This window comes from Camellia sinensis, chromosome 3 (genome assembly GCF_055761805.1).
Source record: "Camellia sinensis isolate YWXY chromosome 3, ASM5576180v1, whole genome shotgun sequence".
Lineage (NCBI taxonomy): Eukaryota > Viridiplantae > Streptophyta > Magnoliopsida > Ericales > Theaceae > Camellia > Camellia sinensis.
In genome coordinates, this window is record NC_138963.1 from 101,284,005 (window position 1) to 101,294,455 (window position 10,451).

The following is a 10,451-nucleotide window of genomic DNA, read 5'->3' on the forward strand; positions in this document are numbered from 1 at the left end:
TTGAGCTGGACTTGAATATAGAGGACGAGACTACTTGTCTATGTTTATTATTGTCATGTTTACCTGTAGTAATGGAAAATACAAGAAGTGATGAAACAACTAAATCTTCTGAGGCTCAGATGAGCCGAATGGGACAAATGCTTGCAGCTCTGACCGAAGTAATGATACAACAACAAAGACAACAACCTCTGCCTCTTCCGTCTCCTTCGGTCCAAGTTGAATCGGATAACAATGATATCATAAATCTAACTCAGAAGTTCATGAAGATGAAAACGCCGACTTTCTTAGGTGGTATTGAACCCTTAAAGGCAAAAACATGGTTGCTCGAAATGGAGAAATTGTTTGAAGTGTTTCCTTACTCCAAGACACAAAAAGTTCTTTTGGCCACCTACACTCTAAAAGATGAAGCTCGAAGATAGTGGTTGTTAATCCGAACTAGTAATAGGAACATGATGTGGACTCAATGAACGAGATCTTCTACAACAAGTACCTTCCTCAATACTTCCAAGAACAAAAGGTTTCTAAATTCCAAGAACTCAAGCAAGGCAACATGTCTGTAGCCGAATATGAGGCAAAATTCACGAAATTAGCTCAATTTGCTCCTCATATGGTAGATACAAACTATAAGAAGGCTTGAAAATTTGAGGGAGGATTAGATTTGGATGTGTTTGATCGAGTAAGCGTCCTAAAGTTGCCTACGAAGTACTTGATAGAGCATTGATGGCAGAAGGCACTCTAGCAGCAAAAAACAAGTCAAAGCTCCAACAATTGAATGAAGGGGTAAAAGATTTGGATTCAATTTCAAGAAGGGTCGGTCATTTTCAAAGAAACAAAACACTGGAACTTCCAGTAGCTGTAGTCAAAGTAGTGGATCTATTCCAAATTGTCCTGATTGTGGAAGAAAGCATAGAAGAACATGTTACCGTGCATCCGGTGGCTGTTATCGATGTGGCAAACTTGGCCATGTAATGAAGGATTGTCCACTTGGGTTCGAAAGTGCCAATCCCTTCGCGGCAAGTTCCTGCCTCGGTAACGAGGTAAAATACAAGAACTAATGCCAGAAGTAATACTGGAAATGAAACATTGAGGCAAGGGAGAGTATTCACACTGGTGCCAGGGGATGTACAGAACACCAAGGCTCTGGTATCAGGTATAATTTCCATCTGTGTCCAAAATGCATGTCTTGATAGATTCTGGTTCTACACATTCATTTGTGTCGCATGTCTTTTCTCAGTAATTAACTAGATCCTTAGAATCCATAAATTATTTATTGTCTGTATCTATGCCATTTGGGGGTTCTGTGGTATGTGCTTATGTTTATCCAGCATATGATATTATGATTGGTGATGTGACATTGTATTTTGATTTATTGCCTCTGGAAATTGATCATTTTGACTGCATATTGGGTATGGACTGGTTAATGAAGTACTGTGCAACTATTGATTGTGTAAATAAAACTATTGTGTTTCATCCACCCGATTTACCAGAGTTTGTGTTTGCTGGGAATGGAGTGGTTCCTCCCCCATATTTGATTTCTGCCATGAAAGCCGTTAAACTACTTAGGAAAGGATGTAGGGGTCATATGTGTTGTGTATTGATTGAGACTTCTGCTAGTCCTACTATAGAAACCATTCCTGTTGCTTGTGAATTTCCCGATGTGTTTCCAAATGAATTGCTTGGGGACTTAATTGATAGAGAAATTGAATTCACCATTGATGTAGTACCTGGAACGCAACCGATTTCTAAGACCCCTTACCGAATGTCAAGCTCTAAATTGAAAGAATTAAATGTTCAACTCTAAGACTTGCTAGACAAGAAATTTATCTGACTGAGTACTTCACCTTGGGGTGCTCTAATTTTGTTCGTTAAAAAGAAAGATGGTCCTTGAGGTTATGTATAGATTACCAAGAATTGAATCGAGTGACTATCAAAAATAAATATCCATTGCCCCAAATAGATGATTTGTTTGATCAACTCTAGGGAGCCCAAGTTTTTTAAAAAATTGACCTTAGATCCAGATATCACCAATTAAAAGTTAAAGCCGAAGACATAGAAAAAACCACCTTCTGAACTCAATATGGACACTATGAGTTTCTGGTGATGCCGTTTGGGGTAACTAATGCACCTACGACTTTTATGGACCTAATGAATAGGGTGTTCAAACAATTTCTTGATGAGTTTGTTGTTGTGTTTATTGATGATATTTTGATTTACTCCAAAAGCAGGGAAGAACATGAAAATTATCTAAGAACTGTTTTATAGAGTTTGAGAGAAAATAAGTTGTATGCAAAACTGTCCAAATGTGAATTCTGGCTTGCCAGTGTAGCATTTCTGGGACATGTAATCAACAAAGACGGCATATTAGTAGACCCACAGAAGATTGAAGCCATTGTGGACTGGCTAAGACCAACAAATGTGTCAGAAGTTAGAAATTTTCTGGGACTCGTAGGCTATTATCGCCGATTTGTAAAAGATTTCTCCAAGTTTGCTTTGCCACTCACTCAATTGACATAGAAAACTACACCATTTGATTGGACTGATCAAAGAGAGTCTGCTTTCCAAGAATGAAAGACCAAGTTAGTAACTGCACCAATTTTAACTTTGCCAAATGGTTCTGATGGGTTTCAAATTTGCAGTGATGCTTTGTACAAAGGTTTTGGGTGTGTATTAATGCAAAATGGGAAAGTGATTGCTTACGCTTATCGATAACTCCACCTAGATGAAAAGAATTACCCAACTCATGACCTTGAATTGGCAGCTGTGGTTTTTGCATTGAAAATTTAGCGCTATTATCTGTATGGAGTGACTTGTGAAGTATATACAGCTCATAAAGTTTGAAATATTTCTTCACCTAAAAGGAACTGAACATAAGACAACGGAGATGGTTAGAATTCATCAAAGATTATGACTTTCAAATTCTGTATCATCCAGGGAAAACAAATACTGTTACAAATGCGTTGGGTAGAAAGTCAATTGTGAATTTGTCTTGTTTGCTCACCAGTTAAAGAGAGTTATTATGTGACTTGGGGAAGAATGAGATTGAAATTGAATTGCGTGAACAGGGTGGGATCTTGGTAGCCATTTCTGCTCAACCTGCAATCATTGAAGAGATTAGAGAGAAACAACTACAAGATGAATTTCTGAAAAAGATTGTGGATGAAATAGACTCAAAACCGAAGCCAAGATTTGTGCTAGAGAACAATGTGTTAAAATTCCAAAATAGAATTTGTGTACCAGATTGTTTGGATTTGAGAAAGCGTGTTGTGACTGAAGCCCATACCTCTAAATTTGCTATGCATCTAGGGAATACAAAGATGTACCATGACTTGAAACAAATTTCTGGTGGCCGAGAATGAAGAAAAGCATTACTGATTTTGTGGCTAGATGCTTACACTGCCAACAAGTTAAAGTTGAACATCAACAGCCCACTGGATTACTTCTACCGCTCCCAATACCGGAATGGAAATGAGAGCATATCATGATGGACTTCATTGCTGGACTACCTCACTCTTCCTTAGGTATGGGTTCTATTTGGATCATTGTTGATCGTTTAACAAAGTCTGCCACGTTTTGCCTGTCAAATCTTTGTATAATGCGGATAAGTTGGCTAACTTGTATGTTAATGAGATTGTGAGATTATATGGTGTGTTAGTATCTATTGTATTTGACAGAGATCCCAAGTTTACTTCAAGATTCTAGTAGAGCTTACAACAAGCCTTAGGGACTAAACTGAGATTAAGCAGTGCTTATTATGCACAGATAGACAGTCAATCAGAAAGAACAATATAGACTTTGGAGGATATGCTCAGAATGTGTGCCCTAGAGTTCCAAGGCAATTGGGAGACCTACTTACCATTGGCCGAATTTGTGTATAATAACAGCTATCACTCAAGTATTAGGATGGCTCCTTATGAAGCGTTGTATGGTAAAAAATACCGATTGTCGATCTGTTGGGCCAAGGTAGGGGATAGACATTTGTTGGGACCAGAACTTGTGCGAGAAACAACAGAAAATGTGAAATTGATTCAACAAAGGTTGAAAACTGCACAAAGCCACCCAAAGAGTTATGCCGATGTCTGAAGAAGAGACAGAGAATATGGAGTCGGGGATCACGTGTTTATCAAAGTAACTCCAATGAAAGGGCAAACTCGCTTTAGTATAAAAGGAAAAATTGGCATCAAGATATGTTGGATTGTATGAAATCCTTGAAAAGATCAATCCAGTGACGTATCGAGTAGCCTTACTGCCGGTCATGGAACATATGCATAATGTTTTTCATATTTCGATGCTTCGGGAACAACGAGATCGATTCCAAGTGATTAAACCGACTCATATGCTTCTGAAAGATGACTATATGTACGAAGAGAGACCAATATAGATTGTTAACCGTCGAATCAAAATATTAAGGAACAAATAAATCCCATTGGTGAAGGTTGATTGGCAAAATCATGAAGGGACTTATGCGACTTGGGAGACCGAGGAAAATATTATAAAGAGATATCCAGATTTGTTCTCTCTAGACCTAGTATTCTACCAAAGCGAAGGTAATTCGAGTTTAGAGGACCAAACTCTTTAAGGGGGGAAGACTGTAACAACCCTGTTCTATGATTAACTGCTAAACCATGATTAATGATGCCTAATAAGTAATTAAGGTGAAATTCTAAATTAATTGCATGTGTGTTGCATTATTTGTGTTTATATCTGTTTCTCGTAGTAATATATGTTCATGTTTCTGTTTTGTTTTGTGAATTGAAGGCCTTATTGGCATCCGAACAAGAAATTGACTTGATTCATGTGCTATTTGGGATTTTTAGGAATTTATGGCAGGCTTAATTGAAATTTGATTCAGAACGAATTAATTAAAATAAATTAATGGTCATTGCTTAGACTAATTAAAGTTTAATTAGCCAACTTTTAATCAAGCCTATATAAGGCTTATGTGACTCAAGACACTCAAATTACACTCTCATTCCCTCATCATCGAGCCCTTAAAGGTGAGAGAGAGAGAGAGAGAGAGAGAGAGAGAGAGAGAGAATAGAAGACAAACAAAGGAATTGCTAGAGAATTCAAGGGAATTGGCTTGGAAGCTTAATGAATTCACCATCTAGAGCTTAATTGAGAAGTTGACGTAAGGATTCAACCCTTAGATTGGCTACTTATGATGTCTACACCTTGAATTCAAGAGAACTTAGGTGAATAATGCAAGAATTGAGCTAGTGAGGTAGGAAGGAAGAACATATCTTGCATGTATGCACATTTTATTCCATTTTGAACTTTAATTGTTAAGAATTCTCACATGCATGCGCCAAGTCTAGCATAGTTTTGAGAATTCATCATGTTTTCTATCAATTTAGCTTCTTTGATCATGATTTGGAAGCTTTGAACTCACTCCATTGCATATATGTTATGTTTTAAAAGTTTTGAGCTTGAACTAGCACAATTGACATGCTTTTGAACCTTGATTTTGTGAAATGATTTCGAATTCCCAATGTGTTCCAAGTTCACACAAGTTTTCTTAAGTTTTTGGCCCCAAAGGATGAGTTTTGATGTGTTGAATTCGAGTTTTGAGCTTGGAAAAGCAATTTGGAAATTCTAGAATTTTGTCTCTTTGCTCGAGCGGCAGAACCTGCGCTCGAGCGGCAGAACCTGCGCTCGAGCGACACTCTTTGTTCTGCACTCTTGCTTGAGCGACCAAAAGTTGGCTTGAGCGTACAATGCATGCTCCCAGAAGTTTACCATTTTTGCAGACCACTCGAACGACAAGAGTAGTGCTTGAGCGAGGACCTCAGTCTCATGGTTGAGCGACCGTCGTGCGTGCGTCATGCGAAAAAATCACAGAACCAGTACTTTTGCAAAGTTTATAGACCGCTCGAGTGAGGGAAGTTATGCTCGAGCGACCACTCACATGTTTGGACGTCCGCTCGACCGAAAGAAGTTGCGCTCGAGCGAGGCCCCTGTTTTCAGCATATTTGCCCAAGTGTTTTCAAGTGCATTTTAGCATCCTCATTGCATCCTAGGCATTCCTAGGCCAAGATTAAGACATGATAATGAGGATAAGACTTAGAAACACGTGAAAAATGAAATGAAATAAGTTAAGTACGATCCGAATGTGTGTTTCAGTATGTGTATCTGTTATGTTTTTGTAGGTCATGCGCCGTAAGCTGTTGATCCATTGGTTACCATCAAGATATCTGTCCAACCATCTGTGAGTAATAAGGCTATAAAGTTATGTTGATATTAATTATTTTTTGTTAATATGAAATGAACAACTTTCTAAAATGCTATGCTTTGTACGAACAAATGATTGTCTAATTTTTCTTTGAAGTATAATTGTGGTATCCTTAGCAGAGGCCCTCGCCCAGGGGACATAATACTGTGGCTTATGGTCATGAGGCTCTCGCCGAGGGGATAATACCATGGCACAGTTTAGCTTGTTTTTCGTGCTCCTTTCAGATATGACTAGCCCCACAGTTCGGGCTCCCGTGGTTCTGAATCTGATTCCACAAGTGCAATGTGAAACAGATAAACACAAACGAGCCCAAATTCGGCAAATCTTTTGGAAAATCGATTTTGAATCAAAATGCCAAAAATGGACGCTATGCCAAATTACAGAGTCGCCACCTAAATAGTTTTGGGAAATTTAGGAAACTCAAGACTCATGCCAAAGGCCACTTATCCGTCAGCACCAAAGTGTCTCGGCTCGAGAACTTACGTACGAGAGGGGAAGGTCATAAATTGAGCACCCCACTCGCCCGATCAAAGATTGGCCTCTACTAATCATGATGTGATTCTTATTTACATTATATGCTCTTGTTCCGGTTATTAGGCTAACATTACTATGTGTTGCACACAAGTATAGACTAATTTGTAAAAATTGGAACACTTTGATTTCATGTATGTTTTGAAAAGTGTTTGAATGTGTACTACTTGAAAAAGTGATTGCATATACATCAATCAAATTATCCCAATTCAAGCAATTAGCCTTCACCCATAGGCATTCAAACATGTATATCAATTAAGCACTTAGCCTTATGATATCCATGCTTGACATGGCCATGATCACATGGATACGATATGCTACAGCAATAAGGGCTCACCTAGTACTCCAAGGCAAGCTGAAAAGAAACAAAAGAGTTAGAAAACATGCATGCCCCTAATTAATGCAACACATGCAATATGCAATTTAAATCGGCTCAGCTACTAACATGGCATGTGAATCAATTTGATAGCATGCGGTTTGAGCACAATTTCAAAAAAGCAATAAATAACAATGTGAGTGAGAATGATGCACCAAGCCTAATACATGCAAGACAATGGATACTTTGTACATGGAAAATGCTAAGTAAACATGATGCTCTATGCTATCTACCATAAGCGAGTAAATAAAAGGGAGAAATATGTGGGGCTGGAAGACATACATATTATTACATATTTGCCTTCGCACAAGAGGGTCCGAATGAATGTCCTAGCTAATTACTACGAATTAACTAACTATTACAAACCAAATGAAATAAATTAACTACATGAGCTAATTAGAACAAATTGGCCCTCGCACAAGAGGGTCCGAATAAATGAATCAACTAAGCTACTTAACTAATTATTACAACGCCAAATTTAACTAACTATTCTAGCTAATTAAATAATTACAATACAAAATTAATTACTCTAACTAATTAATTCCAACACAATATAACTAGTTACTTTAACTAATTAATTATAACATAAATATAATAATACAAAGGACTAACTAAGTAGTTACAATATAGAATTAATTAAGTTAAGTAATTAAGTAATCGAACTAATCAGCCCCGAGAAGTAAGGAATACTCATGCATGAAGGTGGTTTCCACCTGAAAATGACTCTATTTTGTTGCCAAAAGGGTTCTATTTTGTAGTCAGAAAATTGCACTGTTTTGCCCAACCTCTGCTCTGTTCTACAAGAAAAAGGGACACTGCCTGGCTGAAAAAGGGAGTTGGCCAGCCAGAAGTGATGGACGGCTGTACAGAAAAAGTGGCCGGCCGACCACTAGTTTGCGGTACTACCTTGCTGCAGCAGATAACAAACAGAGCATTTTCAGGGAATGTCGGTCCACCTTGCCTCTCCTTATCATCAAATAGCTCAAAGGAGGGGTAGGCTTGATTCGTGAGCCATTAATTAACACAAATGCATTACGTGATGACTTATGAACCAAGGGATACAATCTCAATAAATGCACAATAAAAGACCCACGAACCTCCTCTCTATCATGATATTGATCAAGGGAAATGGTTGACATTGACTCTTGAACCGTTTTCATCACTAACAAGTATGAAACAACTCAAGACTCAATGGGTTCAATTAACGTCCGATTGAACCTAAACTATTTTATTATCTTGCTCCATTTTATTCCAATTTTAACATCTCTTTTAATTACGTTTCCATTCCTTAAGCCTTTTAGTCCAATAATGAGGATTAGTCCACTAATGGAAAGAAGTGTCAAACAAAGGGTTGTTTTGGGCATGAGAGAGATGTCATGTCGTTGGTAATGAACCTCCGAAGCGATTAAACCATTAAGCACAACAATCTCTATCTCAAGCTTAAACAAACAATCGGTTTGAAACGACTCTCAAAGCAAAGAAGAAACCAGGAAATGAGAGAAGTACAGAGATGATTAGAGATGAACACAAGTATGGAAAGCTTGAAATAAATGTTATCGACTCAAATTGGTTGGTGTCTAATGCCTAAAACACCAAACCTATGACGACTGTTACACTACAAGCATGCAATACAAAACATAAATGACATGAACAACTTAAAACAATCCTAAAATAGGCTAAAACAACATTGAAATTAAGGTAAAAACATCTACAAAAGCAATCTAAAATAATGGAGCAATTACGCTAGTAAACAAGCCATATGAAGGGAGGCTAACCCCTCTATTTTTAGGACTTCAAAACCACATTTTAGCCTCTGAAAAACCTTTAAAAATCAGTGGTAAAAAGCTCAAACAAAGATAATGAAAAGGTGGGAAACACAAGGGTAAAAGCCTAGAAGACAAGGTTCAAAGACGGGTGGTCCACTCCTCTACGCTTAATGGCTTTGGACCACAAGTTTCAGTCAACAAATACAGGTGAAAAAACCGCCCAAAAAATATAGGAAAAGATAAGAAAGAAATTATTCAAAAGAGCTAGGATGTATACCTCTTGAAGAGGAGTTATCCTTTGAATTACAAACCACCAATTTCACACCCTTAAGAGCTAAAATGCAAGCTAAAACGCCTCAACAAAGAACCCTCAAGGTTTGGTTTAGAGTGTCTAGGCAAAGGCTATAGAAGTTGCAAATGAGAGAGAGAAATGTAGAGAGAGAAATATTTTCCAAGACTTTGCTCCACAATTTTTTCTAACCCTAAATTATGAGAGAGAGTCATCTATATATAGAAATATATGAGACTATCTCAGAAATATCTATACAGACACAGCTGTTGCAGTGCATGCATCTGCGGAGACAGCTGGCAAAAAGATTTGTGTTTTTACACAAGTGGTTAGCCGGCCATTAAAAGGGGACGGCCGTACACCATTTGTGGCCGGCGGACCACTAGTGGATCTGCAGGTCTCTAGATGGTCAGGCTTGAAAAACTACTGTTTTAGTCCAAAAACAAGGCACAAGGTTTGTAGGTTTCTAAGGCTCAAAACTGAGGTTTTTTGCCGAGGAAATCGAACATTTGGACAAGCGTGTAAATTCATCATTGGGTGATCAATCGGTGGCACCCAAGTCTTAAGGGCAGTCAAAATAGGGTGTCTACAGTTGCCCCTCTTTAAGAGAGCTCGGAGTCATGAAATGACATGAGTGAATGTCAAAGCCCAAAGACGACCCATTTTAACAAGGCCATAAGACTTAGGCAAACAATCAAGACATAAAGTAAATTGGTTGAACTCATAAGCTACCTACATATCCCTTTGCAAGGAATCAAACCAGCATAGTTTAGGGGCAAGATGCAAATGATATGCACAAAGAATATACTTTGAAAGCTGGACTGACACGCTTCACGAAATTAATTTTTTAAAATCCCATGATCACAGAAGATGATGCAATAAGCAATAACAAGATAATTGCAAATAAACTCAACCATGTTTCACATGAAAAGAAATAAAAACACACTCTAACCACTTCGAAATCGTGAGAAGAGGAGAAAAACAGCTCAGGGTCATGCCTCTACACACCTTGAGATGATACGAAAAGTATGAGATTGTGAGATAGATGCACAAGGCAGTAAGAGTGCGCAATAGATGCACACTACATATCGATTGTGCGATAGATGCACGAAGTGAATGAGTACGATAGATGCACAAAGTGGCGAAAGCATGCGATAGATGCACAATGGAACAAAAGTGTGCGATAGATGCACAATGTGAGAGTGTGCGATAGATGCATAAAGTGACGAAAGCGTGCGATAGATGTACAATGTAACAAAA